A 22,826-nucleotide genomic window follows, 5' to 3' on the forward strand; every position below is an offset into this window, starting at 1 on the left:
AACGTCGCCTTAAAAAAAAAAAAAACACTTTGTAAGGGCAAAGCTGAAAATTACCATTTTCTCTACTAAATAAATGCAATGTATGCAGAGCTTCTGAAAATAATTCAAAGGTTCAAATTCTTAATGTGAAACCAAATAGAGAAAGATTCAGAAGCAGTAAATTTTTTCCACTTTAAGAAAATGATACCTAGGTATGACAGGGGATAATTCAAGTTCATAATTATAAGTCACTGAAAAGACATTGCATTCATTCATGTATCATTAGGTTATAAAAGATAAGAGGACATGCTCAAGTCACTGAACTAGCCAAGAATCAACATTTTACTGGTTTATTGCGTCCCAGACTATTACCATATGAGTTGATACATTAACAAACAATTTAAGTGTTCAATTATGCTAAACATAAAGCACCTGTGAGCAGTGGAAACCAAAACATTTTAAAGCTAAAAATAAACACGTTTAGACACTACTTCATTTGTTGTCAAAAACAGTGACTACTAATGCCAAATGATTAACTTTAAAATATAGCGCCAGATCCTCTCAAGGAAATGTAAAAATACTACTATCATTGTTATTTTTTTAATTTTATAGGAATTATACAGAAGTTAGACATTTATGACTGTCAGTACTATCTTTGGATAGTTATCGTATAGTATATAGTTACAGATGGCTTTGTCTAGAAGACTGGAGAAGTGCTCATGGAATAAACACTATACTCTGATTGCCATAAATCAACAAAATGCGAACTGTGTCCTGTGGACATGGTAGAGAAAATGGCAATTTTGAAGAAGGAGCGCTTCTAAAGGCTTTTTCTTGGAGGCAGCCAAGGGTTTTTTTCACATTACTAAAAGACTAAGTAATGTGGTTATGATTACTTTAATTCCTACAACCAAACTTCCACTTAGGTATAGTTCCGTGTTCCCACACTATTTTCCTTCTGTCCACCAAGCTGGCTTCGGTACTCCATGGTCCACTGTATCTTTTGGTCTTCCCCCTTTATAGCAGCAGCCTGGTGGTGATATCCGTAGGTGATATCCTAATTCATAGGTGGCCATAATAATGGCTGTGTTTGGAATCTGTCTCACCAGATGAGTTGTCAGACCACGGTAAAGAGACCCATAGCCTTCTTCTAGAAAAAGCAAAGACAGTGTCTGAAAAAAGGATCTAATTTTGTTCCCTCTTCACGCAGTCTTGTTCTTACAACTTCAGGTGGATGTGCTATAGTTGTGGCACACATTTTTGAGGTGGCAGCAGCTAGCATCATTCCCACAAAATCGGATGCTTCTTTTATAGACTCTTCTTCATTTTCCATCATAGAAGCAATCTTACATTCCAGGAGATTTTACTTAATACTTTCATAAAGAACAAAATGGATAACAGTCTCTGATATGCCAGCATATGAAGCAGACACGCCCCTATAAAATCCTCTAAGTCCATCTGTCTGATACACTTTACGGACACACTCAAAAGCGCCCATTCGCTTTTCCCCACGGCTCCTTGCATCAAGCTGTCACCGAGTCTTTATCAGCCGAATGGGGTTGGTCGCTGTGATTGCGGTACAACGAGGTTTAAGTTAGTCCATATTTCTACAGGAAGTGACCTGCGGGTGGGGAGCATGAGATGACACGATCTCACTCTTTTCTCGGGAGAAATGTACAGTAAATGCCTGCCATTGCAGCTGAAATCGTGCACCTGGGTAGAATCAGGATCAAATAAACCATTCAACTTTTCCGTGCAGTTGGAATAAGCAGCAAAGTATATTGCTCTGGAAGGGGCCACCCCCAGTAAATTGCGGCCTAATCCTCTAAACAGAGAAGGAGGCCCTTCTTTTTCCAAGATCACCTTTAGACGACGGAGAGGTCCGGGAGACACTAGTCGATCGACACTGGCTCTAGCCATGGTGTTCAGCTGAACTTCAGGGATGTAAAGTGTCCCAGAAGATGACTGCAGCCGTGTTTTCACAGCTTCCAGTGGACATGTCAGAATAGCTCCCACCGTTCCACCACATCCTCCGGCGGCAAACAGACGCACCCGCGTGTCCTCCGGGCGCTCAGGCGGGACGCGCATCCGGCCGCCGCGACGGCCGCAGCTTCCGCCCCGGCGCAGGACTGGAGCCGCTCGGCGCCCCCGTGCCGGCGACGGGAACGGACGGCGACGCGGCTGCAGAAGGCGACCCGAGCCGCCCTCCCCGCGGCGCTGCAGCCGCGCCGCCTCCCAGTCTGGCTCGGTTTTCATCACCCGCGCTGGAGGGCAACGCCGAAGTCTCTTCTTAATAGTGTTTTCGGCACTTTTATAGAGCGTTTGTGTTTTACCCTCTAAGAATCATCTATTATATATTGCAAACGTGTAGGTGGTTAATAAATAGTAAGTTACCGACTTTTAACTCTAAGTTTTAGAGTGAGATTTAAAAACTCCAAGTTTTTAGAGTGAGGAAGTGAGGTTTCTGCCCTAGATATACTTGCATGCAATCTGTTTGCTAATGAAATAAAGGAAGGAGGTGGGCATTGAATGAAGTATACCACATGTTCATTCTTTGTTCCTTTAAGACGAATTGGGAGATTGGGATTGACATATATACACTATTGATACTATGTATAAATTAGATAACTAGCACAGAGAACTCTACTCAGTGCTCTGTGGTGACCTAAATGGGAAGGAAATCCAAAAAAGAGGGGATATATGTCTACGTATAGCTGATTTCACTTTGCTGTACAGTAGAAACTAACACAACATTGTAAAGCAGCTATACTCCAATAAAAATGAAAAAATAAAAAATAAAGACATGAATAGTTCAGCTCACCGAATAAATCTTTACCCTGAGAAAAATCTTTAGTAGGGAATTTTCAGGAAGTGCAGACTCTAGGGCACTGGAACCACGCCCTCTAATTATTTTCAAAACCACTGTAAACAAAATACTCTTGATTTGGACATGATTCCCATTTCCTGGGGCTTTGTGTTCATGGCAATCAGTTAAAAAGTGAACGATGTAAAGAACACTGCGTTTTTGTTCCATCGTTTATGCATTTGAACATATATGTGACCACAGATTGGAAATCATTGAATGAGTGGGTGCCATCAGTAAAAAGCATAGAAGATTATTTGTCAATATTGAAACGAATGAGCAATGACGAGCAGGGGCTTTTATAGGTGAGCAAATGGGTTTAAAAAAAAAAAAAGCTTGTATTTTACTATAAAGTGAATGGATGGGGTGGGGGGAGGGTTAGGATTTCTGACCATCTAATCAGATCTTCAGCCCTAAAACATAAACCCCCGGTCAGACCTGAGCTGGTGTTTCTGAGTCCATGTGCAGAACTGAAAAGCTCTCTGCCCCACATCCTGGGCTGCACTGGAGGAATTTTAGTTCAGTGGAAAAAGTGAATGATTGGAAATAGGCTTCTACAAACTTTTATTGTTCTGTAGGTAAACAGAGATAATCGGTCTTCAAAGGTCTTTTTGCCAGCCGGGAACTCAATTATAGTGTAGCTATAATTCCAGAAGTCTCTGCCCTGCACCTACATATTATTCTCTGCACAGATCTTTAACTTTAACAGCTATTCATTAGTTCAAGAGACCTTTGCTGTTATATGAATCACCTTTTGGTGGGTACCGAGAAAGGTATTCATTCTACACAGCTGCTACTTTATTGCAACCCTTCCATGCTTCATTTAAATTACACTCTGACCTTTTGAAAATGGGACAGAGATTTCAAAAGTTTATTGGATATTCTCGGAAAAGCTGTTACCCTGTTTTTGCTTCTTGATTTATAAGGTGTTCTTATTCTAAAATGCAGAAACTCACACTTTAAATGTAGATACTCACACTTAAAAAGGAGATTAGCTATAAATAAACACCACACACACAATACCTTCAAGGGAAAGGACTATAAAACCATCTGTGATGGCTTCGTGTGGGCAAGAAAAGCCGACAGAAGGGACCTGGGGTGGAGGGTTTATTCCATAGGAGGTAGAAGACGGGGCAGCAAGTCAGCGTGAGACCCCTTCTACACAGACTGTTCTTGGCTATCATTTTAAACAGAGGAGTAATGATCCTTGGATTCTAGAGAGGTCTCGGGGTGTAACGGAAAGAATATTATCATCAAACGACAATGTCTAGAGTACAGATGTGATGCCCAGAGAAAGGGTGAGATCAGTGTTGACTGGAGTTCTGGGGGGCGTGGGGGGGAGCCTTTCAATGGGCAGTGGGCAAATACGGAGGGAGGGCATAAGCAAGTCATTAGCATATGGGAAGAAATATTGTAATGCTATTTATACCAAAAAGATATAAAAGAAATTAATCTTTGGAGAATGTTTAATGTACACATTTACATTTGATCTGCAAGTCAGGTGGTCATGTGGCTTGATGGTTTCTGAGTTAAGACCAGGCATTCTGCTGGGTCTTATTCTTCGTTTTGCTTCCTTTCTGCATGTTGAGGAGTAATCAGCTAATGCATGCCTGGGAAAGTGGTTTTATGCATTTACACATTTTAAATATGTACACACTGCTATTTTTAAGATGGGTAACCAACAAGGACCTACTGTGTAGCACAGGGAACTCTGCTCAATGTTACGTGGCAGCCTGGATGGGAGGGGAGTTTGGGGCAGAATGGATACATGTTTATGTATGGCTGAGTCGCTTTGCTGTGCACCTGAAACTATCACAACATTGTTAATCGGCTCTACCCCAGTATAAAATAAAAAGTTTAAAAACAGTAGTAGAATATTTAACATACTTTGTAAAGATAAGGAGTGACTGTGAATATCTTTTCTACCACCCAGAGGTTTGCTGCTTATTTTGTGGCAAAGTTAAAACAGTTGGGAATGGAAAGATGAATTGCACATTTTTTTTCTTTTGCAAAAAGACAAGAGCTTCGAGTTGTGGACCTTTCCTATGATGAAAAGTGGCTGTCAGAGTGTGCTACCTAGCAATAATAGATGCACTTAATCCATCCTTCTGTGGCCAATGCAACTTAACATTGGAAAAAAAATAAGGGCTTTTGTCTAATGATTAGTGATGTTGAGCATCCTTTCATGTGTTTGTTGGCAATCTGTGCATCTTCTTTGGAGAAATGTCTATTTAGGTCTTCCGCCCATTTTTGGATTGGGTTGTTTGTTTTTTTGATATTGAGCCGCATGAGCTGCTTGTATATTTTGGAGATTAATCCTTTGTCAGTTGCTTCGTTTGCAAATATTTTCTCCCATTCTGAGGGTTGTCTTTTCGATGGTGGGAATGTAAATTGATACAGCCACTATGGAGAACAGTATGGAGGTTCCTTAAAAAACTAAAAATAGAACTACCATAAGACCCAGCAATCCCACTACTGGGCATATACCCTGAGAAAACCATAATTCAAAAAGAGTCATGTACCACAATGTTCATTGCAGCTCTATTTACAATAGCCAGGACATGGAAGCAACCTAAGTGTCCATCGACAAATGAATGGACAAAGAAGATGTGGCACATATAGACAATGGAATGTTACTCAGCTATAAAAAGAAATGAAATTGAGTTATTTGTAGTGAGATGGATGGACCTAGAGTCTGTCCTACAGAGTGAAGTAAGTCAGAAAGAGAAAAGCAAAGACCATATGCTAACACATATATATGGAATCTAAAAAAACAACAACAAAAAAAGGTTCTGATGAACCTAGAGGCAGGACAGGAATAAAGATGCAGACGTAGAGAATGCACTTGAGGACACAGGGAGGGGGAAGGGTAAGCTGGGACGAAGTGAGAGAGTAGCATGGACATATATACACTACCAAATGTAAAATAGATAGCTAGTGGGAAGCAGCTGCATAGCACAGGGAGATCAGCTCGGTGCTTTGTGACCAACTAGAGGGGTGGGATGGGGGGTTGGGAGGGAGACGCAAGAGGGAGGGGATATGGGGATATATGTATACATATAGCTGATTCACTTTGTTATACAGCAGAAACTAACACAACATTGTAAAGCAATTATATTCCAATAAAGATGTTAAAAAAAAAAAAAAGAGCTTTTGGAAAGAAGCTAGTGCTATGGAGAAAGCATTTTGAAAATGGGTCTTGGGAAATGTTACTATCATTATGTGACTTTTTTGAGGAAAATGGTTTAAATGAATCACTTACAGAGACTTTCATATTTTTATACTTAAAAAACTTGGAAACAGTGTTTAAACAGAAGAGTTTCAGAGCATTTTGAACCAATTTGTTGGAAATAAAAAAATGTAGCACCTTCCGGTTAGTAAATGAAAACATTTGCAAAGAGAGAAATGTATTAGCTGAATTTCAACAAATTTTTGTATGCTTGAAGGAAGGAACTGAAAACAGAAGATTCGGGGCACAAAAAATGACTTCCTCCACCTGGGTTACAACAGCCATTAAGACTGCATTGGGGAATAGGCTGAATTTAGTAAATTGTAAATTTCGTAAATTGAATTACAGTAAACTGTAGGTTGTTCAATCACGAGGGTTTAATCAAAATTTTCAAAAATAATGACATTCAATTACATTATGGTCCCTAGAATAGCAATAATAATTGCTTACAAAGAACACAATTTTGTACCTTCAACAAATAATCCATTATTAAATTTCAGTTCATCCTTTTCAAATTTGTATCTGTATCTATTTTATAATATACATGGGATATTTACATGTCAATACATGTATTTACATGGGACAATATACATGTAATATGTGTATGATATATATGAGGATAGTACTACATGTATACACATATATTTTATAGGTAACTTGTATATGTGCATATCTTTATAATTTACAAGGAAAATATATACATACTTTGAGAGTATGTGCTCAAAACCATTTTTTTGTTCAAAGTTAGAGACCATGGGTAGAGAGGAAAGAATATTTATGGCGGATTCAGAAGACCCAAGTCCTAGTCCAAGTTCTGCCGTTAAGACGTGGTACCTCATACAAATCAGAGCTGATGGGTGAAGAGCAGGGCTGTCCTGCAGAGTCTGAGAGGATTGGGGGAAATATGATTATGTGTGTTCATTGCCTGGCATAGAGCAGACTAGAGCCTCTGTGACTCGTGGTGGCCAATGGAGGGGACACTGAGACCACTTGGCCCATCACTTAATTATCCAGGTGAGGACATGGCAGGAAGAGGGAAGGATGGATTTGCTCCATCTCTTAGGGCAAGTGCTGGCAGGGCCACCACTGAACTCCACCTGTGAGCTCTTTTGAGATTTCATGTTAGTCCTCGTGACAACTTCTGATGATGCATTTCTTATAACAACATTTCCTTTAAGGGTCAGCTCTTACGGTATCACAGAGGAGGGCTATGAAATCTATATGTAAACTTACTATCTATATGAGTTAGCTTTTCATATTAAAAGACCACCAGGTTGACATTTCTTGATTTTAATTTCTTCTTCCCACTACCTTTAATTCCCCAGGATGGGAGCATTCTGGGGAGACCAGAAGAACAAACGGTGGGACCCCAAAAGTTCTGGCAGGCTCCAGACAGTATCAGAAACTAGGAAGAGAGTGAGGCATGTGCTTATTGATTAGAAAGGGCCAGGGCTAAAGAATAAGACTAGTCTGAATCAGTGACTCTGAACTTTTGGGGTGTCTTCTGTTCCTCTGAGAATCTGATGAAATATATGGGTCATGTCCCTAGAAAACACACATATGAACGGGCATATGATATTTTACATAAGATTCCAGGAAATCACGCAACTTCTGGAGTCTACCCGTTGACCTCATTTTCTGTAAGTTCCAGCTCCGATACTCTGTCCATTTATAAATATTGAGAAGAGGAAATTCCTTTCCTAAGGTTTGACTATTCACACCCTCATCCCAACATCGCCCATTTGTATATGTTCCCCCTTTAATTAGGTTTGGTGGCCTTGGTGATAAAATCAAATGCGTTTCAAAGGTGTTCTTAATTTCTACCTGGATCAATTCATCCCGCCAACACCTGGGCAAGGGTTTCTGAAAGCATATGGCGCTCACATCAGCATTTCTACTTTATTTCTCCTTTATGCAATCTTTTTTAAAAATGTATTTTATTGAAGTGTAGTTGATTTACAATGCCGTGTTTCCTTTCCGCAGTCTTGACCATGACTCTTCCAAAATGTTTCCTTCTTGAAATCTGGCAACGTGACTTCTTTGTCAAATTTGGTGTAATTGAAGCAGGCAACATCACTTCAGAGTACACCTGTTCAGAAAGACGTGTGGTGTTGAAATTTTTTTATAACTAATGGAAGAGATTTAACATTTATGCACTGCTTACCCTGTACCAGACCCTGTGCTAGGGGTGTCTGTTGAATCCCATCATTATTTCTTGTAATGTGACTATTAGGTCTGATGTTACTGCTTTTATTTTAGAGATGCAGAAATTAAAGAGAATTTGAGTAATTAAGGAGCAAATTAGATGCTCAGACTCCTAGATTACAATTCTAGAATTACCCCTCTCAGTGTGGGACTTCAAACACATCACTGAACCTTCTCTTTGCGTTTCTCCATCTGTAAATTTTGTCTGTCTGCCACTGACTTTTTGTATATACACAGACGAGTGATTAAGGAGAGGAGGTTTGGACTTTGGCAATACCATCTGTTATTCAGACACAGATCTGAGTTTTACTTATTAGTCAGCAAAATTTTTCTCCAGTCCCTCAGCCTCCAACTGAAGTTTTAGGCGTGATGCCCTTCACAGAAGGGAGCATTTGTAGCCCTGAGGAAGTCTAATTGGAACCAGCTCCCAAAGTAAGTCATGGAAAAGCCATTCCTGCTCCAAATCCGAAGAAGGAAGTCAACGTGAAAAACCCATTTAGAGAAGGGTCTGCCAGTTTATTTGGAAACTTCAGAGGGCCGTGTGGTCTGTCTGGAGTATAGTCAGCTAACAGCACAAAACCCTTAAAATTGCTCTGTCATCGGCCAACAAAGCTGAGGGAAAACAGTAAACATGTCTTAACTTCAAACTTATGCTGGCAAGTTTTAGTCATTTCATTATTAGTTAAAGAAAGATTATGTGTGTTTATATGCATTTGTTTCTCTGCTTATGAACCTTGGAAGTAGAGACTATAAGTTAATGAAAATTCTCAAGTCTCTAAATGATGAGTATAACGCGTTGATGGAGATGGTGTTGACAATGATGACACATATGCTCTTAAAGAGAATTTTTGGATAGCACTAGTGTATTACAAACCCATGGTAGTCGTATATGAAGACAATGATAGAACCCCCTGCCACAGGGTCTTTGCACATGCTAGTCTCTCTTTCTGGAACATCTACCCTCAGCTTTCTTTCCATGGTTAGTCCTGATGCAGCCTTCCGATTTTAGCTCAAAGGCCACGTTCCAGCCCACTGAGACTAGATCAGATTCCTCTGTGGTAAGTTCTCTTTGTTCATTGTTATTTCCTTTTAAAATGCTTAATTAGTAGTTATATCTTGGTTGATTTAACAATTTGATTATTTGCCTTAGGCTGTAACTTGTATAAGAGGACAGTTGTGACTAGTACATACAGTTGCTTAATAAATGTTTGTTAAAGGAATGAATGAATGAAGAAAGAATACATGTGACTTGACCAAGCACAAGTTTTCCTAAGGAAGTGGAACAACAGGGATTAAAGAGAAGACACAACTTAGATGATTCCGTAAACAGATAATCGAGGGCACCAAGATATTGGAAACAGCTTCCCTCCTGCATATCCATTATTATCATTATGGCTTCCACGGCTACGTTTGTGGCTTTTGTTCATCATGATCCAGATTTGCCCCCCTTCTTCTCCAGGCCTGCTTCATTTGTTCTTCCCTTGAGTCTTTGGGCCCCTCATTCTTTATGAATAAAGTACCTTGCATCTTCAATCTCTTCCCATCCACCTAATGGAGACTATGATGGTCTGTAGGAGAACATAGCCTTGGGGAAAGAACACCTGGGTTTGGATGTCAGGCTCTATTACTTGGGCACACAGTTCTCTATTTGCTTTTCTCCATCTGTAAAATGGACCTTTATTAGATAGCTATTGGTGAAATAATGTTACGTAACAAACAACCCCAAACAAATATTGTTCTTTCTCAAGGGTCTGTGGATTGGCTATGGTTTGGTGAATCTCAGCTGGGCTTGGCTCTGGGCTGAATGTTGAGTTCATATCTTTTCCACGTGTCTCACTGGGGCCATGGTTGGGGGGCAGGAGGTATTCGGGGCATGCCTTCCTCTGGATGGACAACAGGACTGTAAGAAAGCGGGAGGGATACCCACGGCTCCTGATGGCCTCTACTTGGAAATGGCACAGTTACTTACGTCCACATTCCATCAGTCAAAACAAGTCTCAGAGCCGAGGCCAACATCAAACAGGAGAGCAGTTCACACCTTCCGCCATGGGAGCTGCTGCAGAGTCACATGGAAAATATAATTTTATAACAGGGAGGAAGCGAAGAATTGAAAACAATGTAACCTACCACGGCAATCTACACATATGTGGGAGGGTCAAATAGGGATCCTGTGAATGGGTTAAAACATCTGTTTTTATTGCTATTGTGAAAAATACCTACATTTGTCTTTCCTCTAATGAAACATTGTTCCTTGAAGTATGTCAAAGTGGGTGCCCTTGCTGTGCTGTTGGTACTTGACCTCACGTTTGGTCTTGAACCCCTACTTGACTGCTCTTCACGGCCCATTGAATCGAGCACCTCGTCCTTGGCTGAGCATTCACAACTCTTCACAACATAAAGTCAACATAAAGTTTCAAACCTTATCTAACTCCAATACGTACATGTTAGGCCTGGCAGACTGGACTACTCAATGTTCCTGAAAACTCTGCGTCACCCTGGAGTCGTGTACACAGATCGTTCTTCCCAGAAGACCCTCTGCGGTACCCTATCCTATTTGTCTGAAATACTTACCATCCCTCTCTACCAGGCCCATCCCTACATGGCCTTCCTGACATTTCTCTCATCCACTGACATCAGTGTCGGCCACGTGACTTGCTCTGGCTATTGAACTGTGAGGTTGATAGAGCAGAGGCTTTCAGAGCCATCACAGGGTTCCCCTGATGGTGTTTGCTCTTTGCCATGAGAGCAGCATGTCTCAGACAGTAGCTACTCTTCCAACTGAGTCCTGGAGTCAAGAAGATGTACAGAAGAGTGAGTCAAAGCCAACCCACACCTGACATGTCACCTGAGTGAGAAATAAACCCTTGTGATGACAGTCCACAGAGAGCTGGGGGCTGGTGGTTACTGCAGCGCAACTTAACATCACACTACTGATGAACCCTCCCACCAATGTGGCAGGACAGAAAGAACAGGGACTTTAAAATCAGACAGACCTGCATTCAAATCTTGTTGGCATCCATCACTTCCCTATAAAAGAAAATTCGTTGAACTCTGTGACTCTCAGCTTCCACGTTTGTAAGATGAGGACTAGCATATCAACCCTCAAGAATGTTGTGGGCTTAGTGATGGTTTAGGTACAGTATCTGTGGTGGAGAAGTCCCTCTTGTAGAGAAGGTCTTCAGTTACAGTAGTTCTAATTGTTTTTATTGTTAATGTTACACTTCTTGTTGAAATGCCACTTATTTTCTCAAGGATTTGATATTTGTCGTATCACAAAGGTTTGTTTCTCTGGATGTCTCAAACAAAATAAATCAACAACCCACCCCCACCCCACCACCAAGAAGACTTCCCACAGAAGTACTTCTCAAAGAACCTTCTAGACTTCCCATTAGGGAGCATCACCAGACACTGCACTTTGCTGTCCCCTAGAGGTGTTGGCTGGGAAGACCCACCATAGAGATCACAGAAGCAATGGATTCCTACAAGAAGCAGCTGTCACGCCATGAAAAATGGAAGCTATTATAAATATAACTGTAATAAAAGCTACCATTTATTGAGTGTCATGCATCAGGAGCTACGCATAACTTTATGAATCAGGGTCTACTGCATACTAACTTTACAGTTCGGAAAAGGAAGGTACAGAATAGTTAAATCACTCGCCCTGGAAGATGCAGCTATTATGAGATAGAGACTTCCCTCAAACCTGGGGCAGACTGATTCTATAAAACCCCCGTCTTCACCACTACACTGTATTGATCTTACAAGCTTATGCTCCTATACCTGCAAAATCTGCTCAAAAGACACTACTGCCAACCACAAATAAAAAACAAAAGTTCTTTGCCTCTACTTTGTTCTTTCTCTTGGTGAACAAATAACTCTTCTAAAGGCCAGTGGGGATTTTATGTTACAGAGACAGGGAAAAACCATATTGCTTCATTCTAAAAGAAAAAAATAACAATAAAACCAGAGTCTGTCCTGGCTTAGGTTAAAGACCAGGTTTATTAGACACCATCTTCTCTCACGGCCGAGGTGGCCGCTCCAGTAATTATTTTGAAAGGCAAGTAGTCACACCCCTGTATGACTCAGAATGAACCTGGGATCAGGGTGCCCCTTGGCCATTCTGTTACCATAATGATTTCAGCATTTATGAAAGAGACTAATGACTGAAATTGCTATCAACATTTGCAGCAGAGAGACAGCAAGTTGGAAATTGGATTTTCCTCTCTTCTTGCTAATGAGTTCTTTTCTCAAGGTGCCAACGCTTGGAGTGGGAAGGGAAATTGGTAATTCTTTTTCTGTGTTGTATTCTTACTAATGCCTGTGCTGAAATGCCGGCAACGCACCTGTGACAGTGGAAGGTTATGTGAAACCATAAAAATATTGTCAGAGGAAATGGCTTAGCTGGGGACACCTTAACCCACTTAAGAAGTGGAAACTATAATTGCACAAAACATGAAGGGTTTTCAAGTGGGTGTACACGTGTCAAGTACTTCTACCTCAGGAGTTGCAGTGACCAGAGTAAAGTAACTCTTCGTTTGTTTGTTTCCTTTTGATGGTATTCTCAGGAGAGGTTGCCAAACAACAGATGTCAGATGGTTCTGGAAGAGTTGTTTCTAGCGGTACCTTTTCTTTAGGTGCCTATTGGCAAGGCATAGAGGCCCTCTTTGCACATGGGAACATGATGGACACATGTAGCTCTTGCTCAATTACAAAAGTACATCGACTGTTGGAAAAAACCCTTGGTTTCCATAAACAAAACCCAGAGCAGCACTCAGAATTCATTCCAGCCTTTCGTGAAAGCGTTCCTCTAAGTCTGGATGGAGGTGAAGCGTGAGTCATCAGAACTTTTCAATGTGGCTGACTTCTTGCAACAAAGTGTGTGATGAGAGTTTAGCATTTTCTTGGCCAGATCCTCCAACATTTCACTCTAGGGCTCCCTGGTGACCAACTCCACCCTTTCAGCCTGACAATTTCCTTGAAGGAGATGAGGTATACTGGTGACAACGTTGATAAGGGTCCAATCCAGAAATGTTTCAGACTCAACCAAGGTAAATGTAGGCTCATTTTCAGAAATGACAATGTTTCTGACAATACAGGGGTTACAGATAATTGTGGAAAGCAGTGATTTCCACGGGAGAGATCTGAGGGGGGTAAAGCAAGGAGCATTCCAAAGCCATTTTGGAATAGCTATGTGATCAGTGTCCAGCTAAATCAATGTGTTTTGAAGTTAAAAAAAAAGAGAGGAAAAAGAAAAATCCCTCCTAACCACCCCCCCATTTTGGTCTATTTCCTTCCATTCTCTTTGGTTTTTTGCCCCGTGCATATTTTTCTTCGCCTTAGTCATAATGGCTTGGTTTGCCAGTAGTTAACTCACTGGCTGCACATGCCTTAAATAGGGCAGAAAGACTAGCAGCTACATTGATGAAATGGTCCAAGAATGTCCCTCTGAAGCCCTATAAAACTGTACTCTCTTAAGAAAAACAACAACAAAACAATCCAAATAAGCAGTTAAGGGAAAAATGAAAACTGGAGATTGTTTAGATAACGTGCTACTGGTTAACTCCTAGTTCTTAACTTTTCTCACCTTTCTGAATTACTTTGGGTCTATTTTCTCAATTATATCAAATAGTAAAAAATTCTGAGGTTAATGACCCTTTGATCACCTAGAATATAAATTCCTTCATGATATAAAATGATTTTCAGGAAGAAATACAAATAGGCAAAATTGGGCTTCATCTGTGCATGTTTTAGAATCTACATTTTTGCATCATCTCAGAGCCTGTTTGTGTGAGATTCTAGCCTATAGCATAGTTGGTCCTAAGTCTGGGGCCGTGAGTCACTGGCAGCTCACGACAAATTTTCACTGGTCAGTAGCAAAATGAGAAGTGAAAAATACGAGTTTTTCATCAGGCTAAATTCATTCAATTTAAGGAATTGCTCTTTATTCCCAGATTATGCTCTTCTGTCCTATTCAATGATGGGGTTTTGTTTTTTATTTTATTTTATTTAAAAAAATTTTATTTGAGTATAGTTGCTTTACAATGTTGTGATGGTTTCTGCTGTACAGCAAAGTGAATCTGTTATACGTATACATATATCCCCTCTTTTTTAGATTTCCTTCCCATTTAGGTCACCACAGAGCACTGAGTTCCCTGTACAGTAGGTTCTCATTAGTTATCTATTTTATACATAGTAATGTATATATGTCAATCCCAACCTCCCAATTCATCCCACCCCCTTCCCCCCTTGGTATCCATAAGTTTGTTCTCTACTTTGTTTTTAATGTATTTACTTGACCAAAGTATAGAGTAGTCAATCCTACAATAATATTCCAGATTTAAAATTTTATTTTTGATGAAAGCCTATAGTCTAGGGACCTCTGGCTGCTGCCCTCACAAGCTCTCTGCAGACACAAGGTCTGGAGGGGTGGGGAATAAGAAGGTCGCAGCAATGACCATGGTGACCAAACAACAGCTAACACTGTAGAGGTGCTTACTGTGTGTCAGGCACTGCTCTGAGTGCTTTACACAGATCAGGTCATTTAATCCCCCCAGAGTCCTCTGAGGTGGGTGCAATAAGCATTCTCGTTTTCCAAAAGAGGAAACAGAAGCCTAGAGTTCTAGAACTCTGAAACTCCTGTGTTCTAGAAACAATTCTGTGACCTACTTTAGTTTTGAATCAAATTCCACAACTCATGACTGGAACTCAATTTATAGGATTAAGCATGATATTAACATTGTCTGCTTCCCATCTACCACCTGGTTCTCCTCTAAGAAGCCTTCAGTGGCTAGTCCTTGCTATTACTTACTAAGCAAGCTTTTTATTCAGATTTGATTCCACTTGATTTAGGCTGCAGGGACTATCCATAGTGTTCAGAAATAGCTCATTCTGTCATCTCTATGTTAACAACCAGGCAACACGGTCCACGCAGAGATTTGTCTGGCAAGCCAGAGGACTTGTATGCATTGTGCTGAGGTTGAGAAATGAGGCCCTTCATTTCCTTCTCCATCCTGGTTACTTATGGCAAGTAGATTTCCCTGTGTGGAAATTAGTTTCAATATTTATTTAGGACTTGACACTCTATTACTGTGTTCAGAAATCTGCAAAGTGTACTTTTCCTCCTTTTTGCCCGTATGTGAGCAGGGAGCTCAGCCTCTGCACACATCAATGAAAAGAAATCCTCCCAAACATATATATTTACATACATATATATATATGTTTACATATATACATATATGTTAACCGCTGGACCAGACCAAAAACTTCAGATATTTTTAAAATAATATTGAACCTCAACGAAAACTTTGTCTATAAATTTGTATAGTATGGATGTTGTTTTTCCTCTCGACAGACTGTTCCCAATGTACTTAGAGTGTATGAGAATCAGGGCTGGTCATCATCAGAGTGAGTGGGCATTTCTTTCTCTCTTCAAGATGCAGTAAAATGCTGTTCTCCAAACACTAGCCATGGCCTAGAATTCTAGGGATTGGGTGGGGGGAGCCACCATTCTGGAGCCATCACAGTAGCCATTTTTGTTATTGTTTTCTTCAAAATAAATCTCTGGCTCAAGTTACACCCCTGGGATCCTTGCCCTGTATTGAGCAGGTAACACAAATAAAATGCAAACCTGTCTGTTCAGAAGAGGTTGACCCCACTGGTTACAGTTAAGGCATTGATGGTGTTCAATGCAAGACAGTTTCTTGGTCTATATATTTTCATGTGATTGTGAATAGCTCATTTACTGTTAAATCCTTAGTGTTCATTGTTCTTTACAGGGAGAGTTCAACAAGAATAAACATTATGGCACTGTATGTTCTGATTTATTTTTTTTAGTCATGTTGATTTAAAATACTCTATTCCATTGTCCCCAAAGTACTCTGAACTTTAGAAACCACCTACCCTGATGTTGGGTTTTGAAAATATAGAAGCCACAGTCAATAACTAAGAAAAGTGTATACAGTTTCCTGTGAAAAAGGGATTTCAGGTTAAAGCTAGTTCTGTACTTGCCTATATCCCTAGACTGATTTATAAAGTATGATCCCTTACATTGACTGAGGATTTATGGGTGTCAGTAATTGTGCTAAGCACTTTGACCATCTTTATCTTCATTTGATTCCCTACAAGATTGGTACTGTTATCTCCCCTGCTTTACAGATGAGAAAACACAGTGGGAGATGTTAAATCCCTCACCCAGGGTCACACAGCTGAATAGTAGTGGAGCCTTGCTATGAATTTCAGAGCCCTTGATCTTAACCACTTCGCCAAACTGCATTTCTACAAGAACGTGGATAGACTAACATCTCTTTTATCATTTTCAATTTCTGAATTTAAGAGATTCTTTTCTTCTCCTTCCTTGCAAATCAGACCTTTCTCCTCCTAGAAACTACCTTCTTGCTCACAAGACAGGCTGTGACTTGCAACCCTGCCAGCACCCACTAGAATGTCCTACCTGTTGTTTGGTGTCCCCATGTGTGGCCCCATTTCTCTCCATCTGGGGCGCCTTCCCACTCTCGGTTTGACACGTGTAGAGAATAAGACACTTAAGTGGGCTGATTTGTCTTGAAAGAGAAATGAGGTTCTGAACAAGTGCTTCACCATGCAGGTTCCAACTCAACCTTCATAGGCCAGAAAAGAGAATGACCAACCTTGGAAACACGTGCTCCACTGGTAGATCTCAGGAGGAGAGGTTACTGTGGGAACATACTCTGAAAACTGTAGACTTTCCCCCCGCAAGATGCCACTGCTGTACAGCTTCTAAGAAAGAGTCAGGCTGGCTCGCTGGTGGACGTCACCCCCTGAAGGGAGTCAGGTCCCTTCAGGAAGAGCAGATGCATCCACAAATCTACACACAGTGTTGGTATTATTGTCATTCATACTTGTAGACTCCGTTCCTTTGTAAACCAGAGGTTGAGATTTGCATTGCTGGATGAGGGGATGTAATTCAGCTTTGCCAGCAGAGGCAGGTTCCTCAAAGTATCTTGTTGCAAGAGTGGAAGTCATCTTCTGCATTTGTGGGACACCCAAATGAGGTTTGAGAATGCTTGTATCTTGAAAGACAGCCATGTACCCTTAGAGAAGAGTTATTTCCATTGTACTGAAGTTAACTGAGAACTGAAATCACCCCCAAGGAAGGGAGAGAAAGAGACAGAATGATGGCGCTCAAAGGAATATCAACTCAACCGACTCCTGCATTTTCCAGATAAAGAAACTGAGCCCATAGATCATAAATGACTTGCCCACAAATAGAAAATGTATTATTTATGTAAGAGAGAGGTCTAGGATGTAGATATTCTAACTTCTAGGCCAATAGCAACCCTTACCACTACCCCACCCCACCACAGAACTGAGCCTTACTGGGAGGATTCATTCATTCATTCATTCATTCATGTATTATTATCCACAGGCTTACACAAGTCAAAAAACCTAGAAAACTTGGACGCTTTATTATTCATCACTCCATATATCTTTCTACGAAATATTGACAGTTCTACATCCTAAACATCTGTCAAATCTATCCCTGACTATCATCTCTGCCATTATCTTATTTCAGACTCTAATTACCTTCCAACCAGACTACTGATAGCCTACTCTAAAAATGACATTTCTTCAATTATGCAACAAAAAAACACATGGGGAACAAATGCCAAGCACAGGGGACCCGTGATGAGCAGGACTTGTGGCCTCCGCAAAGTTGCTGACAGTCCAGCGAGGGAGAAAGATGTCCACTGTCTTATTCTAACTATGGAAGCCCTTCCATATGACAAATCGACAGACAGGTGGCTGCACTTTCCCCTTCTGTCTCTTGCTTTAGAGGAAATCTTCTCAACATCTCCCTGGACTTGATTGGCTAGAGAAGACCCACTTATGGACCAGCTTCTATTTTCACGTGGTCATCGGGGGATGAATGACACTCGTGTACCATATAATGGGACCAGACCAGGTTTAGAGTAAACAGCTGGGAAGCATCAATGTGCAGTTTGGGAATTGGGAATGAAAGCTCATTCTGCATAGTTGGAAATCCAAGGGGAATTTAGGTAGTGGGATGAGTTACAATTCTGCAACCTGGTGTCAGCCTGGATTTGAAGAGATCTGACATTGGTCTTGCAATATTTTTGCAAACACGTGGCTAAATTAGGCTTCACAGACTTCCTGTAACCCCATTTATTTTCCTTTTAAATACACATACAGATATGTATGTTGTGTGCCTATATACATATATATGTTATTAATTTATTTATCCGATATGCCCTCCCCTCCTCCCTTCTCTTACATCACAAATCTGTATTTTATGGGTAGAAAGAAAAATAATAGTCAGCACTTTCCCTGGATCTTGGTAATAGTAATGGAAGCTGGGATCCACGGAGGGCTTACAGTGCACTGTGCTAAAAGCATCACACACATTCACCATTTCATTTTTGCAAACAGAACTATGAAGCAACTACTGTGATGACACTTTCTCTGTTCATGATTCTTCATAGGACCTCAATCTCCTAATGCTGACCTGGGGTCCACCTACTTACTCACTTGTTTTCCTTTTAACTTAATTATGAAATAGAATCTATTTCTCCTTCCTGATGCTTTCCTCCTTCACTTGTTAGTCCTCATATCTTTTTAGTTCATCCCATATTTCAAATAACCATGAATTGTAACAGAAAGTGAGACCCTTGTTCCATATTTTTTTCCTAAAAATCGGAGGAATGACATTCACTGAAATATGTAGGTTCTAGAAATTTTGAGGTCCAAGTCATTCCAAAATACCCATCAAGTCTCATCAAATTAAAATTCATTAGCAAATAATGTGTTTCAATGCTGCCTGATAGATTGTTTGTTAATTCTTTGGGTGACACTGAAGATTCCTGATTTTGCCTGAAAATGAACATTTAATTCTAACTCTTAGCGGCATCTACTAGGGTAGATTTTTTGAGGCTTTGAAATTTGTTGTTCATCCTTCATTGTCAGGATCAGCTAATGATTTAAAGTCCCTGAGCTACTATGGAAGAGACCAAAAAATCTAAGTATATACCAAGAATTCAAGAGTTTCCATCACTTTATAGGGTGAATCTACTTATAAAGGACAGTGAGGAAATCTTGGGCTGACACCAGGTGAATTAAATTAGAATATCTCTAAGGAGCTTCCTTTCAGATATAACCTATCCAATGAACTCAGACAGGATTGAAGTATTTGTTTGTAATTATCTGGGATCATGGGGATGGGCCGGCTCTGGAAGGAATGCAGTGTACTTTGCAGACATTACCTCATTCTGTCATGGATGGCACTGGGTATAATTTCCATTTACCAAGGGAATGAACAAGGTATATGAAGGCCAAGTGACCTATGCTCGGACACTGGTGTTTAGTCTCCAGTACAGAACTAGCCCAAGAATCTGGGTGGTCGTCGCAGTAATTCAGGTAAGGCAGTGGCTCTGTTTATATTATTGTGGAGAAAATTCACTTTTTGCTTTTCACTGTTAACAGATCTGAGCTATAAGTTAGTGGGGGATCTATGAATGTGGTTTCCCTGTATATCAAGGGGATTTAAGAGAGCTTGAGGGCCCCCAAGTATGATTACAGTGTGCAATAAACAAGCAAATCCACAATATCCCATATTTTAAATACTTCTACACCTACAGCTACTAGTAGCTACCATTTATTGAGTTTTTTTCTATGTTACTAATGATTAAGGCATTTATTCATTTCTACTAAGAAAATATATGAATATGGGCTCACAAAAAACAAAGTAATAGCAACTGGGATTTCAATCGTCTTTTTGTACCTTATGCATGCTGGTTATTTTGCCCTGAAGACCTTCCTCACTTCTCTACATGTTAAAATCCAACCCTTCTTTCAAGGTCCATCCTGAAGCCATTTACTCCAGGGCAAACTTTTCAGATGACTTCATTCTTCCCTGAATTCCCATAGTATTTTAAACCTCTCCAATAACATTGTGCTGTGAAATATCATTGTGTGTATTTGTCTTGCTTTCCTTTCTAAAAGGTAAGCTTCCAGGTGGTAGTTCCCATGTGCATTTAGTTTGTTTTTGATTCCTTGACATGATCAATTATGGATAGAGTAAGTACTTGTGACATAATGAGAAATATGTATTTGGTCTCTGCCCCCAGCTCCTGACAGAGAGCTCCTAAATCCCTTGTAATTTCCTCAGTAATAGAAGTGTTTTTGTTCTAATGAGACAACTCTGGGTGGGCTCCTGATTAACATTAGGATGGGCTCTGGTCACCAGAAAGACCAAGCCATGATTAGAAGCTTGGAACTTTCAGACCTCCCCACCCCATCCTCCAGGGAGGGGAGAGGGGCTGGAGATTGCGTTCATAATCAATCATACCTATGAGATGAAGCCTCCACAAAAATCCATAAACTATGAGGTTCAGAGAGCTTCCAGGTTGGTGAACACATGGAGGTGCTGGGAGGGCGGTACCTTGAGAGCATGGTAGCCCCACGCTCTTCCCGTCTACCTTGCCCTCTGCATCTCTTCCATTTGGCTCTTCCTGAGTTGTATCCTTTATAATAAACCAGGAGACATAAGTGTTTCCGTGAGTTCTGTGAGCCCTTCTAGCAAATTAATGAACGGGAGGAGGGGGTCATGGGAACTCCGCATTTATTCAATCTTAAGTACAAGAGACCAGGACTTACAATTGGCGGCTGAAGTGGGGTTGAGAATTCCTGTGGGACTGAGCCCTTCACCTGTGGGTCTGCATTAACACTGGGTAACTAGTGTCATAATTGAATGGTAGGACACACAGCTGGTGTCTGGACAGTTGGAGAATTGGTTGATGTGGGAAAAAACCCCACACATCTGGTGTCCGAAGTGTTCTATGGGTAGAGAAGAACAGTGTTTTCATTTGGTACTCAACATTTCTCTCTTGAATTAGTGAAATTAAATCTCAGAGTTGGAACACAGAGTCCATGGAGCCCAGCTTCCTCCTCGATGTGGAAATGACATCCGTGGCATCACTGAGGAGGTGAAGATGCAGGGATGTTCTCTTCCTTATGGAGCTGCCCCTGGCAGGAGCCCTCTCAGCTGGGATGGATGATGTGTCACACATGTCCTAGCCTCTCTTGCATCCACACACAGTCATGTCATTGGCTCTTGCTGGCGGATGTGCACAGAACTAATACGGGCCTGGTTCTTTAAAAATCACTTGCATTTTCTCCACTTTTTACTTCCTCTCCATTGGAGGGAAACAGAGGACTCCAGAGCTGTCTAGGGGGTCAGTGCAATGAGATGCAAGAGCCTGGGATCCTGAGTCCCAACGTGGAAGAAAGAACTAGCTGACCAGGAACACTGGCATCAAGCCGTTATGTGGGCAAGAAAGAAACTTCCTTTGTGCTAAGCCATGGAAATTTGGGGGGTTATTTGTTAAAGCAATAGAATTGCCTTAACTTTATTGATTACTTTCTTTGATGGAGAGTTAGCTGTTCCAGCTCTAGTTGTCAGGAAAACCTTACTCATTATCTTAGCTCAGGCTGCTGTAACAAATACCATAAATAGGTGGCTTAAACAGCAAATATTTATTTCTCACAGTTCTGGAGGCTAGAAGTCTGAGACCAGAGTGTCAGCATGGCTGGGTTCTTGGTGAAGGTTCTCTTCCTGGTTTACAGATGATGGTCTTCATGTTGTATCCTTGCATGGCGGATGGCAGAGCAAGAAGCAAGCCCTCATCCGTCTCTTCTTATAAGGGCACCGATCCCATCATGAAGTCTCCACCCTCATGACAATCACCTCCCAAAAGTTCCATCTCCAAATACCATGACATTGGGGATTAGGGTTTCAACATATGACTTTTGGGGGGACACAAACACGTGGTCTGTGATGGTTAGTGTTATGTGTCAACTTGGCTGGACTAAGGGATGTCCATACGGTTGGTAAAACATTATTTCTGTGTGTGTGACTTTGAGGGTGTTTCTGGAAGAGATTAGCACTTGAATTGATAGACTGAATACAAAAGATCTGCCCTCCCCAATGTGGGTGGGCATCCTCCAATTCCTTGCGGGACCCAAATAGAACAGAAAGGCAGAGGAAGGGGTGAACTCCCTCTTTCTTTTCGAGCTGGAACGTTCATATTCTCCTGCCTTCTGACATCAGAATGCCTGGCTCTTGGGTCTTCAGACTCCAGGACTCACACCATCAACCCCTGGTTCTCAAGCCTTTGGACTTGGATTGAATTCCGTTAATGGCTTTCCTGGTTCTCTAGCGTGCTGATGGCCGAAAGTGAGACATCTCAGCCTCCATAGCCACACGAGCCAATTCCTATCAAAAATCTCTTGTTTATATATGTATCTATCTGTCTCCTAATGGTTCTGTTTCTCTGGAGAACCCTGTCTAACGCACAGTCCATAACACTCGAGCTGAAAGTTGTCCTCCCGTCACTCCAATCCATGGCTGTTGTTTTGCCTTTTTAGCCTCCACAAGTGTATTCCCTCTTCATCGAGACACCTTTTCCAATACTTACCGGCAGGTATTATATCAGCCTTAGGATGATATTTCTCATTTCTTTGTGCATTGCTGGATCAGCAAACAGACTCTTCCTGAAA

The 22,826-nt window shown here is 41.1% G+C and overlaps 1 pseudogene; it reads right to left on the reverse strand.

Annotated features, from left to right (window-relative positions):
* Window positions 1–926: 926 nt before the first annotated feature.
* LOC133084575 (solute carrier family 25 member 36-like) lies at window positions 927–2,235 on the reverse strand (annotated as a pseudogene).
* Between the last annotated feature and the right edge of the window lie 20,591 nt (window positions 2,236–22,826).

The sequence above is a fragment of the Eubalaena glacialis genome, chromosome 2, assembly GCF_028564815.1.
Source record: "Eubalaena glacialis isolate mEubGla1 chromosome 2, mEubGla1.1.hap2.+ XY, whole genome shotgun sequence".
In the NCBI taxonomy this organism is placed as follows: Eukaryota; Metazoa; Chordata; class Mammalia; order Artiodactyla; family Balaenidae; genus Eubalaena; species Eubalaena glacialis.